At 34.7% G+C, this 26,426-nt stretch overlaps 1 long non-coding RNA gene across 1 annotated transcript; it reads right to left on the reverse strand.

Annotated features, from left to right (window-relative positions):
• Positions 1-259: 259 nt before the first annotated feature.
• Positions 260-14,578, reverse strand: LOC107968067 (uncharacterized). Its single transcript, XR_001708947.3, has 3 exons — positions 14,428-14,578; positions 2,928-3,085; positions 260-372 (listed from the first exon to the last, which is right to left on the reverse strand). It is a non-coding gene; the product is annotated as an uncharacterized LOC107968067 (long non-coding RNA).
• Between the last annotated feature and the right edge of the window lie 11,848 nt (positions 14,579-26,426).

The raw sequence follows: 26,426 nt of genomic DNA on the forward strand, positions 1-26,426 counted from the left end.
TATAGGCTACACCAATTAGTTATATATTACATTTCCTAAAATTTCTTGACTATCTTTTCTGAAAACAATTCTATAATATAATCAATGTAAAGAATCCAATTACTTTTGATGGTCATCAGATCTAAACCTCATCTCATCAGATTCTAAAGAACGCTGGGAAATTTAGGCGCCCTAGGGAACGAATAGTTGTATTCTGCTATTCTTCAGTTGTTTCTATGGGAGGTGGGATAAACAAAGAAAAGAGAAACAAGGAAATGGGTCAGGCGCAGTCACTCATGCCTGTAATTCCAGCACTTTGGGAGGCAGAAGCGGGTGGATCACCTGTGCTCAGGAGTTCCAGACCAGCATGGGCAACATGGGAAAACTCCACCTCTACAAAAAAAAAAAAAAAAAAAAAAGAACAGGTGTTCAGCGTTCTTCAAAATTAAGATAGAAAATGAAAGAAAACCTTAGCTACCTGTATGACAGCATAACAATCAACTTTATACTTTAGTGTATTCATACCTAGAAACAGAGAGGCCATTGGTGGAATTAATTTAAGCCATAAAGTGAACATTTGTTTTCAGGAACTATACACTTTTTTCAATTTGTTAACTGATACATAATAATTTTTATATTTATTGGGTACATGTGACATTTTTATATTTACATGCAAATGTGTAATGATCAAATCAGGGTAACTGGGATAATCAATCCTTCACCTCAGACGTTCATCATTTCTTTCTGTTGGGAACATTCCCAATCTTCTAGCTATTTTGGCATATATAATAAATTATTTTTAACCATAGTCACTCGACTGTGCTAACTTTCCTTAGAATCTCACAGGATTCTTGTAATTGGAGGTATTTTGAGTGTAAGTGTGCCTACTTGTACCATTCTTTTATTAAATACTGTATTTCTAGTTTCAGCTGTTCTAAAATTTTCCTATTTAAAAGTTTCCTATTACTTATAATAATATAACAAATTTCAGAATTGCCCAATATTCAACTATAGGCCATCAATGGTAGTTATTCCAATTTATACTCTCCTTCTTCCCAATTAGGCATGCTATTGCAGGTAATGTTACCATACCATGGTACAGGTTAATCTATAGTTATGCTATAACCCTGGTGACTGCTGCCATAGTATGAATGTGGCCTCCATGTTTCAGTTTAAGTCATCTAATTGTGTCTTCTTGTCTTCCAGCATATTTTGCATTAAAATCTATTCCTCTCAAAATATATTATTTTCTACCGCAGACTATTTAACTTTAACCTTAGCATGCAGTCTTACAGTCTTAGATAGAGGTTTGGTGAGATAACACTAAGCCTCAAGTCATTCATCCTTTACCACTACCACATTAAAAGATTCAGTTTAATCTCATCTTTTATATAGCTTTGGTTTTTGATATTGTTTTCCATCCATTTTTGCATTATTGGATTTAAATTTTTTCAAGATAGAACAAAGGGAACATATTTAACAGGCTGTTTAAGCTGGTGTGTTACCTGACCCAGGGATTGGTTTTCCTCCACCCAGATAGCAACAATGCACCACTAGGGTTTTTTTCGCTTTTTCTTTTTCTTTTATGGCAACCATATTAATTTTATCTATTTAAATTATCCTATTATTTATTAAATATTATGGTACTACTCAGTTTAGTTTAGTTCTTTCTTATTATCATTATTTTCTGTCAGCCATTCTCCTTCTTTTGAATGACTCTAACATTGCTAATACCAATGAAGAGCACATTTGCATGGTAGCGAATTGGCCCAGATTCCAAAATAGTCTCTTTCCCTCTTAAAAGGAGGGTTGAATAAAGTCCATATAGAGAATGAGTACTATCTGTATCATAGCATCTACCATTATTTAGATCAGAGGTACATCATTTGTCTTGCCTCATTACTCATCATTGCATATTTGAAACTTATGTTGCTGGTACCTAAACATTTTGTTGCTGTTGTAACAAATTATCCCAGATATAGTGACTTAAAACAATATAGTGTTATTATACTACAGTTCTGGAAGTCAGAAGTCCAATGGTGTTATGGGGCTAATATCAAGGTGTTAGCAAACCTGTATTCCTTCCCGAGACTCTAAGGAAGAAAACATTTCCTTTTCTTTTCCAGTTTCTGAAAAGTGCATGTGTTCCCTGGTTCTTGGCTGCTTTACTCCAAAGATCTCCTATTCTGTTGTCATATTCCTATCTCTCTTTTATATGGACCCTCTTTGACTCTGAATTTCCTGACTCTGACCTTCCTGACTCTCTTTTATATGGACCCTGTGATTATATTGTGTCCTCTTAGATAACTAAGGAAAATTTCTCCAACTCGATATCCTTATTGTAATCATGTCTTCAAAAGTTACTTTTGCTTTTTAAATGAACATATACATAGATTTAGGCAATTAGGGTGTGGCAACTTTTGGGGGAGGCATTATTTTTCCTGCCATAGTTTCAAATATGCCTCAAATTTTTCTTTGCTCAATTTTGTTTACTTTGCCTTCTCATATCAATGGACGTATTATTGCTAAGGGTTGGCAACACTCAGAAAATGGTATTTCATAGCCATTACCAACTTTTTACACCCCCTTTTTGCAATCTATTTTATCAATTTTTTGAGATGAAGGTATTTCATTTATATTCCACTGATAAGATTCACCACTGAATATCTGCTGCTTTCAGTTCTTCAAACCAAGGACAGGAGGACCACCATGCCATCATCAAAAATTTTTAACTCTTCTCTATACATATATATGTTTAACTTAAAATTTCTTTAACTAATAGATTTTGGAGACTAACAGTCAACCCCACTTCTGATACTACCCTGCAATGCTCATGCTTTCAAACAACAATGGTTATAGGTTTGGATTGACAATCTTCTTCATTAGGAAAACCAAAAACAACAACAAAAAACACAAAACAGGTTTCATTCCATATCAGATTGATTTACCTTATGAAAGAGGACATTCCATTGTTCTGAAGGTGAGAGAATCAATACATAGCTAATGTTTTAAGACTTCTAGTTACAATTTCCAAAGGTTCAGATATCCTAAAGTCAAGGATATGACTTGATGCCACTCATGATGTATGTAAACATGAGAAGTGAGCCTGTTTGAGAAAGCGGTCATTTCAAAAAAGCCATAGAGAATACCCTTCAAAGAATACCCTTAGCTGGTCACATTATTCCCTCAAGGATATAGGACTGGCTAACTACAAAATTCTCAAAGGATTCATAAATAACCCCCTTTTCTGTTTCAGTTACATCTCATGAAATCCAGCCATTCATTACTTGTTAAATAATGTTTAACAATGAGATACAAGGGTTTTGTTCAGTACAGAACCTAGGCTGAATTCTTATTCATCATTGATCCCATACAGATTCCTAATTGTTCCTTGAGTTAATGTTGTAAGCTGGATTTAATGAAAGATCAAATTCTCTGGTGTGTCTGATGATAGAGGAAAAGCCTACACAACTAGTCATTAACATTGTCTTCTAATGACACTCATCAGGTTTTGAAAATTTGTATCCATTATCTTTTCAAATATTACTTTTCTTTATTATCTATCACTTTACGTTATTGGATTCCAGTTACCAGTATTTTGGACTTTTCACTGATTTCCACAATTTATTCTCCTCTCTCAGTCTCTTCTCTTGCATGTCTTGCTTATAATGTTATGGACACTCCTCTCACTGAAAAGTGACACATAGCTTCATCTTGGATTGAATGTTAGTTAATTTGTAATTTCTTAGTCCCCTAGAATATGGCAAAAGGGATATATGTGCCATACAAAGGATATTGCTTCTTTCCTGCTCACTCTAAGAATACAAACCCTTGGAATCCAAGCACCATCCTGTTAGGGAGGGGGCATGGTGAGTTCACAGGTAGGGGCCCAGGTAGAAAGTAAATGAGGCCCTTCATTCCCATTGCAAGCCAGCATTCTTTTGAAGAAATGAGAACCAAATAATTTTAGCCTCCAGGCTTGGAGTCATCCCTCTTAGGCCCCAGGTATCATGGAGCAGGGAAAAACCATCCTCATTATGACCTATTTGAATTCTTAACCTATGTAATCCAGCACCATAATAACTGTTTGATGATGAGTTCATTTGCTCACAATTTCGAAGTATGTTTTGAAGTAATTCGCTATATAGCCAAAGAAACTACCATAGGGCAAGGTAAGGAAATTAAGGGCTGGCTGCCTCAACTGAGTGAATCTGTCTTTCATCTGAATATGAGAAGTAGTGAATGAGGAATATTTTTGGGAAAGTTTTATATGATTCAGTGGGAATTGGGGCATGTGTTGGGTAAATCATGAGATCACAAAATTCTCTCTCTTCTAAGTCACAAATTTTTGCCATTACCTTGCTGGATGCAATCAAACCAGATCTGGACAGTATTTGTTTTTCTGGCAGAGGGAGATGTTTTGCTCAAATATTTCAACACTAATATTGTATTAAACTCAGTAGAAATCTTGGTGAAGGTATAAACCTTCATTAAAGAAAGATTTTTAACATATTAATTCCAATATGCTCTGGTATGTTTAAAGGACATGACTGGGAATGCTGAAGGGTCAGAAGAGTGAGGTCAGTTTTTGAGACTCCTATGGTCTGTGTATATAATGCAAACTCATCACTGTCAATTGTGGGGCTTACCTCTGCTTCCTGTTAGCCACTGTGCCAGTGAAGGAAAAGAAACCCATATTTCCTCTGGTACAATTGGTTGGAAGAGTCAGATGAATATAAATGCCATGTTGAATGAATGCAAGATGAATGAATGATTTTCCCTAGTGATACTTGGAAACTTGAACCAAAGAACATGTGTTCTTTGTGACTTGCCCCAAGTCATAAAGTTATGCCCCAAGATAGGAAGGACCGTAGATTTTGCTGAGTAGTGATCTCTAAGGATTCTAAGTCATAAAATGTAGAGTATATAAGAAAAGAGCACTTTCTCTCCAAGAATATATAAACGATAACATTAATTTTAAGTAATTCAAAAATGAATATTTGTGGCTTTTTTCCCCAAATAAGGTATAAAACAATTACATTAGTATTAACAATTACATTACTATTAAGTAATTGTTGGTGTGTTAATCTCTACATGAATACTTTTTCAATAGCTATGTGTATAATACAAATTATTTTGGTTTATATGTATAGTTAAATAAAAATTAAAGTCTACAGAAAACAATCCCTATGAGAAAAATATTTTGAATAGTTGATGTAAAATTCAAACTAATATAGTATACATGGAGACTAATAGAAAGAAAGAAATTTAGCTTTGAGAAAGTTACACACACAGTTAAATGCTTCTATTAACATCTGTAGAAATTTTCAAGTAATGGTAGGTAAAATTGTGTGACAAATAGTCCAGGTAGTAAAGGACTATCAGTAAGCATTGGGGTTATGGTTATGTTTAATGTGTTCCAGGAGGGAATTCCTAATAGTCTTAACGTATCAAATATTGAAGATGTTTCCCCAAAGTATTATTTTTTAAAATGTCTGTTTAAACTGTAGCAAGCATTCCAGAGACTAAGATGGAGGTAAATCCAAAGAAAAGGGTTAGAAGATTTTAAGATTTTTATTATAACCTTAGAGATACCTAAAGATTTTTGCATTTTTGGATACTCCATGTAACTTTTACTCATAGGGTTACTCAAGATTGACTAAACATGTTTTATTTAAGACAAATGAGAATCTGAACAGAGTGTGAAACCAAGCACCTGTAATTGCTTGTTGAGACTGAGTAATAAATAACCGGGACTGATGAGATGCAGCTTACCTGGAGAATGGAAGCTAATCTCATTGTCCTGAGTAATTATTTTCCTGAGTTGGAAATGTAATTAAGCCAAAGCAATCCCATAATTGATACCTTTCTGGAGCTGAGGTTGTCAACAAACACACAGTGAATACACATGACTGGGACATCAGATGCTATGCATGAAAATCAGGAGATCATTGCTATGCTGTTAGTGAATGTTCTTTGCTGTTTCCTTTCTTCAAACTCAGTAAATGTGGTTTTTTCTTTTTCTTTTTTTTGAGAGGGAGTCTCCCTCTGTCCCCCAGGCTGGAGTGCAGTGGCGTGATCTCGGCTAACTGCAAGCTCTACCGCTAGGGTTCAAGCGATTCTCCCTGCGTCAGCCTCCCGAGCCGCTGGGACTACATGCGCCAGCCACCACACCCAGCTAATTTTTTGTATTTAGTGGAGGCAGGGTTTCACCCTATTAGCCAGGATGGTCTCGATCTCCTGACCTCCTGATCCGACCCCCTCGGCCTCCCAAAGTGCTGGGATTACAGGTCTGAGCCACCGCGCCCGGCCCATAAATGTGGTTTCAGGTGAAACTATTGTTTTTACAAACTGCATAGTCAAGCTGAATTCAAGACCACTGCCGCTAATAGAAAAGAATGGGTGAGGGCTGGGCGCGGTGATCACGAGGTCAGGATATCGAGACCATCCTGGCTAACACGTTGAAACGCCGTCTCTACTAAAAATACAAAAAATTAGCCGGGCATGGTGGTGGGCGCCTGTAGGCAGGAGAATGGCGTGAACCTGGGAGGCAGAGCTTGCAGAGAGCCAAGATCGTGTCACTGCACTCCAGCCTGGGTGACAGAGCAAGACTTCGTCACAAAAAAAAAAAAAAAAAAAAAAAAAGAATGGGTGATACGGAGATCAACCCATAGAATCAAAATTATCTACTAGCCATCAATAACATAGTTACAAAAGTATCAAGGCATATCATAGTAGGACAATTATAAATAAAACAGATAATCTTAAAACTACCTGGAGAAAAATACACACATTAGTGTCATGGTAGCTGTGAGATGACTAACAACTGAGTTTTCAACATAAATAAGCTAGAAGACGTGGGATAGAATTTTTAGAGTGGTGAAAGAAAATAACTTCCAAACTAAACTTTTAAATTCTGTTAATATGTCATTCAAAATTAAGAGTTCATAAACATTTTATCTGACAACAGTTTAAACGTCCATTTCAATCAGACTTCTAAGAGAAATACATTAAAAATTTGTTAAGATAGAATATAATCACAGATGGAAAGATGGAATGACATGAAAAAGGAAGAGCAATAGAATGTTTAGATATAGGGATAAATGAAAATAAATGTTGACTACATATGTACTATACAGTATAAAAATGATAACATATGAAATTTAAAATGTATGTAGTGCTAATGTGATATCAGCAATGTTAAAGGTGAAAGACAAAAGTAGTGAAATTGTCTTAAGCTATCCCAAAAGTGGTAAAGGATATAATTTAAATTACATTATAAGAAATCAATCATAAATTTAGATACTTCTATGGTAATTACTATCAGAATGGTAAAAGATTATATAAATAATACACTAATAGAGGGGAAATTAGAATAATCAATTAAAACTAAAACAAAAAGGTAGATAAAAAGGACATAAAATAGACATATTACACTAAATAAGTAAGATTGTAGATATAAACAAAAATAAGTCTAAAATTAAAATGAATGAGAGGCTATTACTCCAACAACGTTATTATTCTTGATGTAAAATAGTGTAGTAGTGCTTTCACTCAATCAAAATCCAGGCAATAATTAATTACAAATAAGTTTTGGCAGTTAGCATAAATGAATAATTCTGTCTTTATCTTCTTCCTTCCAGTTACCTTTGCCCATGAAGCCATAAAAATATATAAATCCCAAGAATGACATTTCTTAAAGAATTATCAACATTCACAACATTTCTATGAGGTCAGTTTCAATACTTTGCTAATAGAATCACATTTTTATGAGTTTATTTTTAATGCATAACTTTTTACAGTGAAATCATCCTGAGAGGCAAATTATCTGGGTGATCATTTTTGCATTAGAGTAATCTTATATTCCTTTAAATACTGAACACCACCTGTGTATTCCAGGAAGTGTTTTGGGCACTGTGTACACAGTGGTACACAAAGCATTTATGTTTTCTTTTGCCAATCTGAAGTTTACAGAGTATTAGAGAAGATAAATAAATATTAAATATGATATTTGAGGATGTGAAAAATGGACAGATTATTATAAAAGAGAAAAAGAGTAATCAAATTATTAACAGTTGTTCAAAAAGTCCTTTCTGTAGAAATTTCACGTAAGCTAAGACCTAAAGGATGAATAGCATTAGTAAGATAAGATATTAGGTGTGTTTAATGAGGCATAGGATGTGGCATGTTTAAAATGCATCGACACAAATGATCCTGATGTTTTAGAGAACGTAACAACTGAGCAGTCTGGGCAAACTGTGCATTATTTATAAACAAATGCCTATAAAAGTAGAGTTTGAAAGAGTAGGAGATGTCTATATCGCATAAATGGTATAAGTAGGGAGACCACAAATATCATACAAAGCCGAGACAATCTTGAGAATATAATAAATCACCCTGAATAAACATGCTAGGTTCATAAATGTAAACCAAGACTGACAAGATCAAATCACAACCCTATGTAAAATCTATTATTTAAATTTCAATTTTATTAAAGCCGAGTATTTCCCTTTACATTTCATATGTAAGGTTTTGGGGTTGACTACAAATATCTAAAGTAATGTGAAGAAAATTGACACTATACCAGAAACAAAAGGATAAAAACCAAAAACAATGAATTGGTAGCAGGAATGTTTAAAAAGCAGACAATCACACTCATTTAATGTGGGTAAGGCATGCCAGTGGCTTAAAAATTACTATGATGAGCAGTTGCAAAACTCAAATGCGAAATAAAGAAATTATGATTACTTATAATTCTGTATTCACTGAACTACCTTTCTTACCTCAGCCCCCTTATGTCTTTGATTTTTATTTTTTCTTGATATTTTTAAAAAAATAAATCCATGCATTAGATTGAGAATGAGGAAGACTGAGCAAATGTGAAAATCTGTTAATCTATGAATATAAATACCCCCCAAAAAATACGGTGACCGTATTGTTGAATGTCTTGAAAATATTAAATCTGGTTATATTGAAAAGAGAAATAACTAAATTCCTACAAAAGTTTAACATTTCTGGAAATTCCCACAAAATGCTTCATATAATTATGGAGTATAAGCTCTGCAATGTGTCAGATATACAGAAAATAATCAGAAAATTAGTAAAACAAAATTCCAATTTAAGTGTTCAAAGTTTATACTAAATGGTTGGTGTTACTTTTAAGCAAGTACATAGTATTTGACATTCAAATATTAATAATATGATTCTGTCAGAGAGAATTTGCTTCAGGAAACAGAAACCACCCTATGTAATTTAAGAAGGAAATTGCTACAGATAACTAAATGCTTAGAACACTGTTGGAAAGGCTGACAAGTAGGTTCTCACTAAGCCTAATAGAATGGTTATAAGAACAATATAGAACAGACCTACCAGGGAAGCCACTACCTCTGAAGTCACTAATGAAACAATGAATTCAAGAATACTTGACTTCTTGTTCTCCTCTTCCTGGTGACAGAAAGCTGTGATGTAGGAATCAGAAAACTGAGATGATGAAACTTCACTGCTGAAGTCAACAGGCCTTCACCTTCACATCTTATGGGCTAAAGGATAAACAATGTGTTCATGTTCCGAAAATATCTGGGTCTGGGCTTCCCTTCTGAAAAGATGTTTATGTACTTATTAAATTGATTTATTTATTATATGGCTATTCAGACAAATTCCACTTGGTCATGGACATTATAAAACTTTTTATATATTGCTGGATTTCATTTACCAATATTTGTTATGCCTTTTTGGGTTGATGTTCCTGAAGGATATTTGTGTGGTGTGTTCTTCTTATCTTGTAATGTCAATATCATATTTTTGTATTTGGGTAATTCTGCCTTCCTATAGCAAGTTGTTGAGGCTCTCATTCTCTTCTATTTTCTGAAAGTATGTATGTATATTAAGGTGATGTTATTTATGAAGGAAAAGTGTGATAGAATTCTTCCAGGAACATCATCTGTGCCTGAAGATATATTTGTGGGAACTTTTTTTAGTAGAAATTTATTTTTTTATTATAAAGAATGTTATTTATATTTTCCATCTTTCTTCTGTATTAGTAAGAGAAGTTATTTTAGAATTTTTTCCATTTAATCTAAGTTGTTATTTTTTACATATAGTTCATGTTGTAAGAACTATACTATTGTTGATTTGCTTTTTCTCCTTTATTTTCCTAATTGACATTGCTTTGGATTGATTTATCAATTGTATTAATCTTTCTGAAGCACAAAATTTTGGCTTTTTTAACGTTCTGAAATGTTCATCTATATATGATTGTTATTTTGTTTTTATTGTTTACTTTCTTTTACTTTCTAAATAATTTTATACAGTTTGTATTTCTAATATAGGTATTTAAGGCCATACATTTTCATCAAAACACTGCATTATTTTCATCTCACATATTTTGATATGTTGTAGCTTTATTAATATTGTTTGAAATATTCTACAACTTTTTATTTTAATTTATTTTTTGACATGAGTTATTTAGAAATGTTATACTTCATTCTCAAACATTTGGTAATTTTGTAGGTACATACTTTTTGATTTCTAATTTAATGCAATTTTAGTGAGAAAACTCAGTTAGTATATTTTTAATCCTTGACATTTATCATGAGTGTTTATTAGACAAGAATTTGTGTTTTAACTTGAACATTTAACTTGGTAAATGTTCCTGCTGCACTCAAAATAACATATATTCTTGAGTTGTTTATTTAATAGATATCAAATATTAAATTTTGTTAAGCATGTTGTCCAAATATTTAACATCCTTAGTGATTTTCTGTTTATCATTCTATCAATTACTAAGAAAGGAGTGTTCAAACATTGGCAGGGTTTATATGGGATTTATATGCTATTCTTTCAATGTTTATGTATGTTAACAATTTTTGTAATAAAATGTTTGAGTAAAAAGGAACGTTTCATTTCCTAAAATATCTAAATATGTTAATTTATAAGTTCATTGATTTCCACACTTCTTAAAATAGCAAAACTTTGAAAAATAAAGAAACAAAAATCACCAGTACATAACAAGTAAAGATAGAGCTGAAAAACACAAGATAAAGCAATGTCATGGTGGTGCCTGGGAGATTTTCAATTCATTAGTGGTAGATCAACAAATGATTGACTTGTGGTGCAATTTCCCAGAGCCTTTCTTGTAACACTATATGATTAAAAAAAAAACTATATAATGATGAAAACTGTCCATATGCTACCAAATATGGTAGTCATCAGCTACATGTGGCTGTTGTAATGTGGCTAGTTTGACATCAGAACTAAATTTTTAATTTAATTTGATTTAATTAACTGATGTTTAAACTGAAATAGCTATTTGTATCTAATGGCTATCATATGTGTCTACTAGCTATCATATTTGACATTAGAGCTTATAGAGCTTTTATGGCATACTCTTTGCAATCACTGCACAAAATTATAGAGGTAATTTGAGTATTTTATTAGCCAGTTGTTATTTTATTGTATTTAATTAATGAATATTGTGATTACAAAACTGTGATCCAAATCATTATTATTTCTAAATTTTAGTTATTCTACATAGGATAGCTGAAGTTAAAACTTAAATTATTTTTACTAAAAAACATATTATTATTACCTAATATAACAATGAGAAACTGTTTATTCTAAATATCTGAAGTTCTCATACAGGCTTTCATATTATTTTATGATGATCATCAAATAAAACCTGTGTATTTCATTTACATAATTTAATTTGTGATTTTCAAAAGGAAGTGTGTAGGTGGGAGATCCTATGAGCTTCTGTTACTAATACATCCCTTGAATATCATTAACTGAGATTTATTTTCTGTTAATGTCTTCAGAGTTTGGAAGAAGCTAGGTATGGTGTTGCAATAGATTTTCATCTAAAATATAATAAATACTTTTATCCTATATGTAATACAATGCAAAGAGCAAAAATGGCAAAATCATATAATGTACTTTAACCTATTTTGCCTAACTTCCTGAGTGTCATAAATGCTTATATTTAAAACATTTTTATAATCAAAATTTATTGGAGTATAGCATTATAGTATTTTTAAATGGTCAATTAATTTTTTTCTGCATATATTCTTTCTTATATTTAACTTTGTTTTGTGTCTCTTACACATTGTTCTTTCAAAATGCTATTCTTTCTTTGAAAAGGGAGTATTTATTAATATGAACAAGGGCTTTGTCAATTATTATATATAAAAAAGAATGGATTTCTTAGAAATAAACTGTAGACTTCAGGACTCTTCATTGCATGAACCATTTCTATGCTTTTTTTTATAGTATATTCTCTGTATACAGAATTTTGTATTTGAAATTTTACATTCTTTCACTTAAACAGTTTACACAGATTTTATAGTCTCCAGTCTCATAAAACCCTAGTACATAAACTAAGGAATAATTAATAGCTCATCTTTTTAATTATTAAGAATATATTTCTGAAATATCCACTATCTATTTTTATCATCAGGTTCAAAGACATGAAATGAGTACATTTAATTTAAAGAAAAGTCACACCCTTTTTGTTTAATTATAGAGAATGATTTCTAGAGATAAAAGTCTAAGTGTGTAAGTAAGTTTGTTACTTTCCTGAACCCTTTCTTTTCCTCATTCTGTTGTTTTTCTTCTGGTGAAAATTGCAGGCTAACATAAAAACAATTTGACACCTGTTAGCGAGAACGAGAACACTGTCAAGGTGAAAATAATTTTGTCATTTTTTTCTTAGAAGATAATCAAAGCTTAGGAGAATCATATATTCCTAGTTCTATAGAAAGAAAGAAATTTCAGATATAAATCACTAAACACTAAAAATAAAAATATTACCTTCCCCAAATGAGGCACAATTATTATCAAATTTAAAATAAAAAAATTAAATAATATTAAACACCCCAGTGATTTTGTAAATATGGTATTCTTTTGGTGTTGAAAATCATATGGCTATATATTTTTTCGTATGTGATTATGTTTTCACACACACGTTAATAAATGTAAGTATACATATGCATTTAGTTTATACAGAAAATTAAATCAATATTCTCTATTTATATTATTAGCAATGATTAAAAAAAGAAAGTAGACTAGCTGGGAAAGTAGACTAGTAAGTAAGAAGATAAAAAAGGCAGATAGATTCTGCCAAATAATTTTTATAGAGTCATGAATAAAATTCACGTAATTATGAAAATGTATCTGCAGTTTATTCAAATAAAATCAGCTAAATGGGAGAAGCTCTTCTTGTTTTGTAAATGTACTGAGGCAACAGGAGTTTACCGTTATGTATTTTCAGTTGTTGGAAGTAGATGTACACTGGTCATTATGACTTTTATCTCAGAAACGTTTTAGTCTAATGTTACTGAAACCCAGGAAATGTTGAACATTTTGGGCCTTTCAACTATTGTACTGATGAAAGCAGCTCACTCACATTAGCATTTTTAATTTGACAGGGGATTACAAAAACACTGGGTGCTCTTTAACTTTTGTCACAGCCATCTATTACATTAAGAACAAGTTGATTTTAATATTTGTCAAATTAAAGAGCATTGTATCAAGCTAACCTTGGGTGTTCATTTACATAATTGGCTCTCTGCTTGCTGTGTATTATGTGACACCCTCATTTGATTACTGTTCATTTTTCTGAAATTCCGAAGCAGCATCTAACATAACCTGCATATTAATATTTCATTTTCATCAGGCCTTACTTTACACAGTCAAGTTACAGCAAATGCTACCTTTTCATTAGTAAGCTTGTTATAAGTCTCTTGCTTCAGAGCTTTTAAAAAACAAAGTTCAATTCACATGTTTAACCTGTTCCATAATAGAAAAACATAACTGGACTCTAACGGTTTGTTTAAGTAAATAAAGGATCCTCCTGCTGGGTTGGCCTTGAGAAAAATCTCTGAAACTTGAGCAAGAAAAATGTAGTGCTTATTGGCCCCTATATCAGTCAACATTTTGTAATATAAATAAAATACAAATAAAATAAAATCTTAGTGACTTACAATAACAAACTTTTTTTTTTTTTTTTTTTGAGACAGTGTCCTACACTGTCACCCAGGCTGGAGTGCAGTGGTGCGATCTCGGCTCACTGCAACCTCTGCCTCCCAGGTTCAAGCGATTCTCCTGTCTCAGCCTCTCGAGTAGCTGGGATTACAGGCGACCACCACCACGCCCAGCTAATTTTTTGTATTTTTAGTAAAGATGGGGTTTCACCATGTTGGCCAGACTGGTCTCGAATTCCTGACCTCGTGATCTGCCCACCTCGGCCTCCCAAACTGCTGGAAATATAGGCGTGAGCCACCCCACCCAGCTGAATAACAAACTCTTAATTCTTTTTCTTAAATCTGCAGGTTGGCTGTGGCTTTCCGCTGGGCTATGGATTTACAGTGAATACTTATAATATTATGTTGCCTGGGCATCTATTTTGAGTATCAGATTGTCTTGTACCAGGAGCAGAACACAGACATCACTCACCAAATTTCCAGTTCTCAGCTCCCTCCCAGTTACTGAATGTGGTGAGTCCAGATATCTGCCCTCAATAAGGACTTGTTTGTGACCTCCCTATGGGACATACAGACAGAGTCTTCTGGACTAGGCCCATTGATCACCACCGCACTCCCCCCACCCCACCCCCTGCATGGACTGAAGACCATTGCTCAGTCACAGCAGTGTGACACTGGCAGACAGCCTATTGTCCACGTATCCAACATGATTCCCACACTGCAGTGACTGAACAATGGTCTCCAGTCCATGCAGGGAGCGGGAGAAGGGGCGGTGATCAATAGGCCTAGTGAGTCCCATGTTGGACACTTGAGGAATAGGCTTTCTGCCAGGGTAAAGGAGTATACTGTGAAAGGCACACTGTAACATCCACAACCAAATCCTCTGAAGTCCTGTCAGGGCAGGCCCAGCGTTCATACCCACTGTCAAGAGAGAGACCTCAAGCACAAATTACAGAGAAAGAAAACAATCTGGCTTAAATCTGCTCCATCTGTCTCTCTTTTTAGGCTCCAGACTATAAAGCGGTGAGTGAGTATTTGGGCACTGTGCTGATTAATTTTAGAAGTCAATTTCCATGCACCATGGGGTGTCCCCCAAATAAAACATGTATAGGTGTGCCTGTGAAGGTGGTTCCTGATGAAATTAGCATTTGAATTCATGGACTCAAGGAACTTCACTCTCCCCAGGGGAGGGGTGGGGATCATCCAGCCCATTGAGAGCCTCACTAGAACAAAAAGGTGAAGGAAGGATAAATTTGCTATTTTTGTCTTCTGCCTGTTTGCCTCGTAAGGACAAAGGTTTTCACCTGCTTTTAGTCTGGGATTTACACTTTTGCCTACCATGGTTCTCAGGCCTTCCTGCTTGTACTAAATTGAACCACACTGGCTTTCCTGGGAGTCCCAATTGCAGATGACAGATTGTGGGACTTAGCCTCCATAACTGCATGATTAAATTATTCAAAATAAATATTTTTTGGTTCTCTTTCTCTGGAGAACCTCAACTAATATAGATATGTTCCTTTTGTGGTGAAGGACAGAGTACTGAAAGCGTAATCCAAAACATCTTAAGCACATTTGAAGCCTCTACTCAGATATTAATTAAGTCAAAGCAGCTAACATCCATTGCCAAAGTACTCTTGGTCAAGGATGAAATGCAGACTTTTCATTGACAAGAAAAGGGAGACTGAATATTTATTGAAAAATAATATAACCTGTCCCAATCCTTCAAGGAAATGTTTCAATTTGCTAGGCAATTCACACCTGCAAACTCACTTGATCCTCATAGCAACACGGATAGACAGATTTTTGTTTGTTCATTTATTTTTCTTATACAGGTTATGAAAGGAAGTAAAGCACACCAACAAGAGTGAACATTTATAAGACTGAATTGTTTACTGAGCAAAGGTTGGAATGTAGACCTATTTAATCCAAAAGCCTTTTAGGATTATAGCCTAGAATGGCTTTCTTCCATCTACCCCACTCATTACATTACTATCTCTCATTATATAAGCTCAATTTTTAAAAATTGAAACACTGCTATAGACAAAGTATTATTTTTTTGTGTTTCTGCCTTTCTTCCTGCAATTCAAGCCACAATTTTCTCTGCAATGCATATTTACTTGTTCTGAATGATTTCTAAGAAAATATCTAGTTACTTTAGTTCTAGGAGAATTCATAGTAATAATATTTTTGCTTTCAAATAATGTCTCTACAAAGCCAAAGTGGGATGGAGATGTGAGAAAAGAAAATAACCTTATAGCAAGTCTATATGAAAAATGTGGAATAAAATGACTCCCTATAATATTCAAATGTCAAGATTGTCTATAAATTTCTATGTCTTGTTAATTACCAAATCCCAAGATCAGCACCAAAGCATTGTGATGCTTTGTAAATATCTGAAATTAACACATACCAGGGAAAACTCTTTCCTCTGAGAGAACAGCTGAGGAAATCAGGTTGACAAGACGCTGAAGGCAAGAGAATACCTAATTCTACAAAGCTGCTAAAAAATAAATACTTCAGTTTTGTATATGTATTGAATTTTCAGTGTCCAATCTAAACTCTTATTTTTAAAAAACATTGATTATAGTGACAAATAATATTCTGTAGACATTTGAAAAATAAAAACATATCCATCTGAACTCGGGTATACATACCACCACCACTTTAGTATGCATTCACACACATTATTTCCATGAACATTTTCCCTTTTTCTTCACATTATCTCTCCCCAATAATCTCAGGATAGAAGGCTGATGTAGCAAACAGTACTAGATATGCCCATATAAATTTAATAAAGAAGATCTATAAATTTATGTCTCATTGATTTGAATTATAGGCTTGTTGTTTTTAATAGATTACTACATTCATAAATATAAACACTTGGTAATTTTCTTCATAGTGTTTTTTGTGCTTTAGATGATACATTGTGGTTCATCACAAAATGCAATTGTTTTAAATGGGATAAATTATTTGTTGTATGTAAAAGAAGCTGATTCCGCCAGATAAAGCAGAAAAGGAGCCAAGAGTTCAGAATAGCAAGAAATGCTAGGTTTGAGCCTAGGCTTCCCCAACTGCTCTAAAAAAAATAGCTCTGGTTTGGATAGAAAACAGCTGCTGCTTCTAAGAAACTCTAGATGACACTCTCTGCCACTCAAAAGTCTGTAGTCAACTCCAACCTACAGGTCGTTACTACTGTCCCTGAAACAATTATCTTCTTTTTTTGATTAGTAACTCTTAATTCAATAAAAGAAGCTGTGCATATATTTCTGGTACAAGGGAGGCAGAGTTAGTGATCACCACCATTTCTAGCTCTTCTGGCAGGGGGCGGGGGGTGTCAGCCAAGCAGCACTCGTAAAGATGGTAGTTCCACAACATAATCGTTAAATAAATGACAAATTTTTGTTACATCATAGTAGGTCTAGCCAGTCATCATTGATCAGTAATTTTTAAAGATTTTTTTCACCTGTATGAGTTAAAAAATAAAAAGGTTCATTCAGTTTGATTAAGCACAAATATTTTGTCTGCAATGTGTATAGATGTTACCCATTAAGGTAATTTGTTAGCATTCAAGCTATTTAAAAAATGAATAAAACCCATGGAAAATTATTCCACTGGTTGTAATTAAACATGGTGCATATAGGTAGACTAAAATAAGTTTTCTACATATGTGTAGAAAGGTTTTTTGTGTTCTTGGAAAAGATATAGCACACACGTGGCTACAGTGAAAGTTTAACTTACAAGTGCTGAATTTACATACTGAAGGCCCAAATATCTACATGGAAGCAGCAAATAAAATACTATATTACTTGAAATAAAACTCAAGCTATTGGCAAAATAATGTAATGGTAGAATCTGAAATTTAGTGACAAAATCAATTGTAATAAAATTCAAAATTGTCAGCATTTGCAGAACTATAGTGGTAAACATAATTGTATTTTTCCTTATATAAAGTTTTGGTGCTGCAAAAGAAATAGCACTTGAATATAAAATTTTCTTTTTAATTCTCAGGAAGGCAAGGTACTTCTATGGAAGGGTGTGCTCTCACAGATGGAGCAATGGTGAGTGCACACTTGGACAAGGGAGGGGGAGGGGTTCTTATCTGCAACACATGTGGCCCCTGCTGCTGTGTCATTCCCCTATTGGCTAGGGTAAAACCCCACAGGCTAAACTCTAATTCTGTTTGGCTAATTTAAAGAGAGTGACTGGGGTGAGTGCTTTGGTGGGGAAAAAATAATTGGTTATGCAGGGTGGAGAATGAGTCAGGGTGGAGAAGGTAGCAGGTAATCTGAATGAGTCAGGGTGGAGCAGGTGATCCGAATGAGTCAGGGTGGAGCAGGTGATCCAAATGAGTCAGGGTGGATGGAGCAGGTGATCAGAATGAGTCAGGGTGGAGCAGGTGATCAGAAAGATTCAGGGTGGAGTAGGTAATCAGAATGAGTCAGGGTGGAGTAGGTAATCGAAAAAGGTTGCTTTGCGAGGGAGTTAAGTTTAAAAGTAGACGGCAAAGAATTGAACACACTGACATATTGATTCTTTGAAGAGAAATTTAGAACTTATATCTAACAATCCCTCCTCTTGCATTTTTCTACAGATTTTTCTCTTCAAACTTTTTAAACATGTCTTGGCTTAGTTCTTCTGCTTGATTTTCCAAAAGAACAAGCTTCTTTGGATAAGGTGAAGGATAGTTAAGGGAGGTTTTAGTAAGTGCCATTCCTATGAGCCTCTGTACCAACCCATGGATGCAAGGTGTGACATAGCACCTGACAAGAATAAGTACACCCATTACGACTGCAAGGGAAGTAAGAATTGAGGCTATTATTCTTTTCCGTTTACCGAACCACTTTTCTAGCCATTCTGTAAAAGGGATCATTTACCCCTGAGTTGTTGGCTAACTCACTGGACAGAGCAGTTAGACCTTGCAATGCCTTTGTTATACTTCCATTAGGGGTGGTGTTGTTTGGGATGAGGGTGCAACACTGAGTTTTAATCATGATGCAAACTCCTCCTCTTTCTGCTAATATCATGTTTAAGGCTGTCCTATTTTCCCAAGCCCTCTGGCTAGTAGCCCCTAATTGTTCAGCTATTCCTTTAACAGCATCTCTAGTGTAGTTAATAAATCACTGTTGGTTGCAGTAGATGTAGTTTATTCCATCTATATTTTTATTAATTTTCACCTACCAAAATATTGACTCAAATCCTGCAGCTATTTGATTTTGGGCTTTAAATTGATATGGTATTCCCCGTGGGACTCCAATTGCGTCTAAATAGAGATGAGAGTCGAAAGACCCATAAGGGGCTTCTCTCACTTTATGATGTCTTATTTTTCCTTCCTCTGGTTGATGAAATGCCAGGGTGAGAGGCAAGGGATAGCCAATTGGACTAAAGCAAAGTGCCACGCCAGTTATTTGGCAGAGTGTCCAGTAAAGGTCCACCACAATACCACCACACATCCACTCAGGGATGAACAAGGGCTGACTGATTGATAAGCTCTAGAAAATTCTTAAGCTCACTGCATCCCTTCAGGTCTCCAAGGAATGCTAAGTTTCCTCCCTGTCATGAGAGAGACACGAAGTGAACTTATTGTCGGGAGACAGAAGCTGGATGGCCCTCAGGGGCTGACCCGCAGGGTGCCGGACTTCAGGATATAGCAGACAGAGAGTGTGGCACGACTTGTTACCCCAGGCTGTAGAATCCTGGAAAACAGTTACCATGCAATCCATGCCCAATGGACTGGAGGCCAACCCTAGTGGAAAGGGGACTATCTGGGCCTCTGGCCTGCCATGCGCACAAGCATAACAATTGCTTTTGTTTAACATGCAGATGGAATATTTGATCCATTCCAACCAGGCATTTGCATCTTGGTGTCCTGTCTTAATTGCCAAGGTTTGTTTTAAGTCTTTAACTAAGATATTTATCTTGGTCTTGTCGTTAGATGGAGGAGGAGCAATTGTTTCATTGTGAGAGGTTTTGGAAGAAGGCATAGAGGAAGTTGCAGCTGGTGGGGGAATCAAAGAAATGCATTTCAAAGCATCTAATAGGGTTTGTCCCTGAAACCTCAGCCCCTACACCATAAAGCTGGCTTAAAGAAGGGAACCGCCTTAGAAAAGGGGAAGAACTTTGAGGGTTTGAGATAATAACCTGTGTAGAATTACACTGGTTTAGCTGACAGTTAGTGGGGATGGCTGTCCCTTTAGTAAAATGAATGAATGGTTTTAGGAAATTACAAAAACTGGTTGGGGAAGTTCATTCTTGCCCTTTAGTGGTCCACAGAACATTGGACCAATTACAGCATAAAAGCTCTACTTCCGGGGGGCCAAGACTCCTGGATGACACCGGGGTCTTTATCGAAATCTCCCTGGTTAAATGGTCCCAATTCACTAATGCCCAGTCTGAGGAGAGTCAGGAGGGACAGAGGTGCTTTTCTGAAGTAGAGAGCTGTCTTTGACTTGGCAAGTCCCTACAGGGTGTAACAAGGCAAGCATTAAATGCAATAGTTTGAGGCAAAATTGACTTGGTTATGTTAATAACTAGGTGGTCAGCAATAGAGCGAGGAAAGAAGAAAGTAATAGAATCGGTGAAAGAGAGTTAAATTTTTCTTAGCTTTAGTTTGGTAGGGTTTTCCCCTGGGACTATGACCCACGACTCTGGAGGGGGTGGCACTTTCTTGACTTGGGTGTGATGAGTCCATCCCCTTCCCCTGTATAAACAGTAGTCTCAGTGGTTAGCAGCACAAGGTAGGGTCCTTCTCAGGCTGGCTGGAGTTTTCCTTCTTTTCATCCTTTGATGAGAACATGATCCTTAGGCTGGTGCTGGTTTACCAGAAAATCAAGTGGTGGTACCTGTGCTAAAAGACTTTTAGTTTTGAGGGAAAGGAAAGTGGAAGATAAACCAAGTATATGATTTCTAAGAAATTGACCTTTTGTTTTAAATGTGGGGACATCAGCAGTGAACTTTATAGTCCTTGATGCCTTCTTACTGAGAAATTTCCTTTAGAACCTATTATTATTAGTTTTTAGACCAAAGAAAGCCAAACACCATTTTATATTTGACAATGCTTCTTGTATGATTTTTATACCAAATAAGCTAAATTTCACCTTTATATTAGTGGGTCATTAATGTTAAACTTAATTTTAATAAAACCTTGTAGATATGTTTATCCAATTTTTAATGTCTGACCATAAGGTAAGATTTTTATAGACTTTTTTTTAACCTTTTATAATTTTTGTTAAAGAGAAGGTTAGTGCTTTAAGAAAAATCTGTTGTGCTTTTATTTTAACGTTCAGTTCACAGGAAAACTGGATGATACCCCTTTCAATGTAGCCAATATGTTTACACACAGAATTTCCTTCACAATTAACATTTTAAAACTTGCTTAAAACTTTAAAACAATATATATTTTAACCTTTTAATGTATGTAAAAATCCACATATGCCTCCTTATAATCCTTTTACCAAAACTATATTTTACTTTCCTTACACATCTTGCACATAAACTGTTTCTTCAATAGTTTTACATTCAGGATGCCTAATTACTTTTAAATTATACAACATTTCTTGCATAAATTTCCTTTTATAACTTTTTTTTTCACGACTTTCACAGATAATTCTTCGACATGCCTCAACTTTCTGACTTGTTGCAAACGTCCCTTTTTTAAAACAACGAGTTAATTTATTTTAGGACAAGAATTTACTATATAACATTCCTTTTTATCTAAATTCTGCCCCCTCCTTTTTTTTCAAAGATAATTACCATTCTTTTCCAAACTGAATTTCCTTCATGTCTGTGGACTAGACTGTCTAAGGCCATGAGATTAGAAGTTAGGATAATACGTGTTACACTGTTAACTTTTAGCAAACTTTAGTTTTGTTGAAAACCTTGTAAGTTTTGGATTTCAATTTTTCTTTACTACTAATAAGACCTTGTTTAGTCCAAATTAACTTAGAATTGGTATAGATGGTTTCTTCCTGGTTCTGTAAGTACTTTAAAGCTTGGCTGAGTGAACATAGCTTGCAAGTTTGAGCAGACCAGTTATCAGGCAATTTTCCTAACTCTGCTTCTACGAGAGTTTCCTTATCACTTACTAACTCTGCTTCTACAAGAGTTTCCTTATCACTTACTGAATACCCATTGTGTCTTTTTCCCCTCAATCACCCGGGAGGAACCATCTATTGTCCTATCCTGAAGGGAGTTCCTCCTAGGTCTGGTCCAACCTTTGTATAGTAATTAAGATTTAGATCCCCTGTTAGGAAACCTGCTGGGTTAAGGGAATTTTTATTGGTTAATGTTGAATCTTTTTTTTTTTTTTTAACAGAATAGCCTCATGCTTTCTTCTATTAGCAAAGCTGTTGTTGCTACAGATTGAATGTACTTGGGTCATCTGCAGGTTACTGGGTTAAGGATTTTTGATAGGAAGGGTACAGGTTGTCAGTGGCCTAAGAGCTTTGGGGCTACACCCTTGTTTACACTGACAACAAGGTGGTATTGGAGTGTTATAGGGTCACAGAGAAGACCTTCAATTATCAATTATAGGTTTAAAATTTACCCTGGCTTTTAAAGGAATAGGGTACACTTTTTTTTCTTTACTACTTCTCTTTCTCTTTCTTTCTCTGACTTCATGTCTCTCTGTCTTGTTGACTTCCTCTTTTCTCTCTGTCTCTTCCTCTCTCTCTCTTTCCTTTCTCCCTCTTCACCCTCTCTCTTTTTCCTTTCTCTCTCTCTCTTCCGTCTGTCTCTCTCTCTCTCTTTTTCCTTTCTGCTTCTCTTTCCCTGCCTCTGTCAGCCTCATTACACTGTTCTCCCCTCTCCTTCCCCTTTTACCCTGGAAACTAAAAATTCCTCTGAGGAGGAGAAACATTAGATGAGGGGAAACAAACAGAGTGAGCAGCCCCTGAATTGACTAAAAGGTGATAAGCTTATGTTTTCTTTTTTTAAGGCTGACTGTTGGGGTGATCAGACCCAACACCAGGTCGTGGGGGCAACGAAGTCTGGTGGAGTCAAAGAATTGAGAAAAGACAGAGAGAGAGAAGTGGGACCAGGGGACCATCATGATTGTGGAGGCTGCAAAGGCCCTGAGCCCTAGGAGCCCACGCTATTTATTGGTAATCCAACAAAGAAACAGGTGGTGAGAATGTGGAGGTCAAAAGGGTGCGTTGCATTAAGCACATGATTTACAGCTGTGATGGTTTAGCATTTGCTCTTCTACTTGAGATAATGGAAAGCAGGTTCTTTTAATTCAAGATGCAATCGATCCTGGAGAGCAAGGAGCAAGGAGCCAGCAAGTCTAGTCACATTCCAGAACCATGAGCCCTGGATTCTATCCAAGCCATGAGGGATTTTATGCCCTGGGCTTAGATTATGGTGTGTCAGGGTAGCCTTCCACCCTTTAGCACAGAGCTTGATGTTCCAAAGACCACAAGGGGTTTTAGACCTGGGACCCCGGACATATTCCAAGACTCTTTTACATTATGTCAGACATGCAAGTCCTGCCTCAGCTTCTCCCAACACTCAGCTTTTTCCCAACAGCTGACTAGTATTCAATTGTGTAAATATACTACATTTTAAAAAATTTATTTATCTGTTGATGGAGGCATAGTTTGCTTCCAAATTTTGGCTATTGTGAGTAATGCTGCATTGAACATGAGATTATAGATGTCTCTTTGACATATTTATTTCAATTTTTTGGATAAATACTCAGAAGTCAAATTTCTGTATCACATGGTAGTTCTATTTTTAATTTTTTGAGAAATCTTCATTTTTTAAAAAATAATGGTTGCACTAATTTACATTCCCATCAACAGTGTATAAGTGTTCTGTTTTCTCCCCATCCTCACAAACACTTGTTATTTTTTGTCTTTCAGATGATAGTCATTCTATTAGGTATGAGTTGATATCTTCTTATGGTTTACATTTGCATTTCCCAATGATTAGTGATGTTGAGCATTATTTTATCTATCTTTTGGCCACATGCATATATTCTTTTGATAAATTTCTATTCAGGTCCTTTTCCCATATTTGAATTATTTTTTTTTCTATTGAGTTGTTTGAGTTTTTATCTATTTTGGATATCAACCCCTTATCAGAAGATGAAAGTCACATTTAAAGATAATTGACAGCAAATAGGGGGGCAAGTTGCTATTATGTCTTCCTCAAATCTCTCTCAAACACAGAAATAAATCACTACTTTGTTTATATTTGTATTTACAGAGAAGGTTGCTAGCATCTATAACATTTCCAACTCATGATGTATACCCATACAGGATCATCATTGATTCACTAATCTTTATTGTGATATTAAAAATATATATGTATAATATAATGTTAAAGTTCTAAAGTATCATCTATGCCATTTTTATAAAAGTAATTTTTAGCAATTAGATTTTTGAAATTTCGTATTCTTAGTTCTTATCACATATTCACTAAATAAGACATCTGATAGAAAAGTCTTTGCATCTTGATATGTAAAAGCCTCTAAGGAGATTCTAATGTATACTAAGACCTCAGAACCATTATCTTAGAAGTCATCTCTCACAAACTCATGTGAATGAGCTACTTCATCAGAGAGATTGCATAGGATTTAATAGATTTGTACAAGATCCATTCTCTGGATCCAATCATCCAATTCTGTGTTTTCTCATTTCTTGATAAATCAATTAATGATGACTTTCAAACTACTTTTGCAAAATTGTAACAGTGAGAGAAATCTAACATGGCTGACTCCATCTTGCTTCTAACCTCACAGGCCAACTGCCTTTGTTCATCCTGCATATAAGACAAGCTAACTATCAGAGAAATTTTGTTTGTAGTTTAACTTTAAAGCAAGAACTATAATGATCTCTTCCCAAAACTATCCCCCTCTTTGTTATGGGACCAAACTTACCTTTGTAAAACTAATGAAATACCATAAGGTTCGAATTTTAGTAGGCGCCTGAATTCTGGTAAGGCCTAGGCATACATAAATAATAACTAGTCATTGTTCCTAACTTGCTTTCTGCTTAGGAGTCATGTAGCCAGAGGTCATAAAATTTATAACTTTCCTAGTTGTCCATATTTATAATATCGCTATTGTAAAACCTAAGACTGGGGTTTGAGATATTTTTCAGACTTTTTATTCTGGTGGACCAACTGATGCCACCTTAACAGGTAACCCATTCCAAGAAACTGACTCAACTCATTCTGTGACCCCCAACTCAGGAACTGACTCAATGCAAGAAGACAGTTTCAACACCCCTGTGATTTCATCCCCAACCCAACCAGTCAGGATTTCCTATTCCCTTGCCACCCTGTCAACCAATCCATCTTTGAAAAAACCTAGCCACTGAATTCTTGGGATTTGAAAACTCTCTCTCATCTCACTTGGCTGGCCCTATGATTATTAATCTCTTTCTCTACTGCAATATCTGCTGTCTTTGCATATAGTCACCTTCTGTACAGTAGGCAAGAAGAACCCATCAGGTTGTAACAAGTTTCAGGGATTCTGAATAAAGACAGAAGTGTGACTTCATGTTTATGATTACCAGGATAAAAATTCTTATGGAGTGATGTCTACAATAAAAAGTAGGTCAAATGATTGCCTTGCCTTTTAAATGTATTATATAATCATATGATTTCTAAATTTAAAGCATGTTAGATACCTATAAAGTGAAAAGAACTTTACTGTTATAAATTACGCTGGGATAGGACATTAGAACCTATGATAATGATAGATACACTGCAATGTATACATTACACAAATCATAGTAATACTATATATAATAGTGAAATATGCTGAGAAAGTGCTATCAAATAGGAAATCTGACATTTTATTCAATCAATTTGAATTTTAATTAACAAGAAATTTATATGTTGCTAATATGCTTATGTTTTTTCAAGAGAAACCACTTAATGGAATATATATTGGAATATATCTGGAAATTTCCTAGAGAATTCAAAATTCCAACTAAATATTGCCTCAATACCCATAGATCATTTTCTACTGTGCAGATAAGAATAATATGCAGTTTTCTTGAATGTTCCCCTAAAGTTAATATCAGTATTATGGAAAATGCCAATTGTTTATCCTCTAACAAGATAATACTTACTTTAAGTGATTTGTCTGGTCCTTTTTAACTAAAACGTAAAGACAAGTTTCATTGATTTAAAATTTAAAAATCAAAAGGTTTCCTTAGAGTGACTCAAATTAATGGGAGTTTTCAAAATAAAAATGATGTTACCCTAATAAAACTTTAAGGTGTGTCTGTAAAATATACTGCCTGATATTAAGTCACTCAAGCTTTTCTTTTATTTATATATGCCTTATATTTATCATCTATCTTACACCATCAATTTCATCTGTTTTTACTTTGAATCTATTTGAAATTAATTTCTTGTAGACAGCATATAGTGGGTCACGTTTTTCTTCCATTAGGAAAATCTCTTTTCTTTTTATATTTAATGTAATTATTTATATTTTTATATTTAATGTAATTATTGCTA

The sequence above is a fragment of the Pan troglodytes genome, chromosome 14 (genome assembly GCF_028858775.2).
Source record: "Pan troglodytes isolate AG18354 chromosome 14, NHGRI_mPanTro3-v2.0_pri, whole genome shotgun sequence".
NCBI classification, from domain to species: Eukaryota; Metazoa; Chordata; class Mammalia; order Primates; family Hominidae; genus Pan; species Pan troglodytes.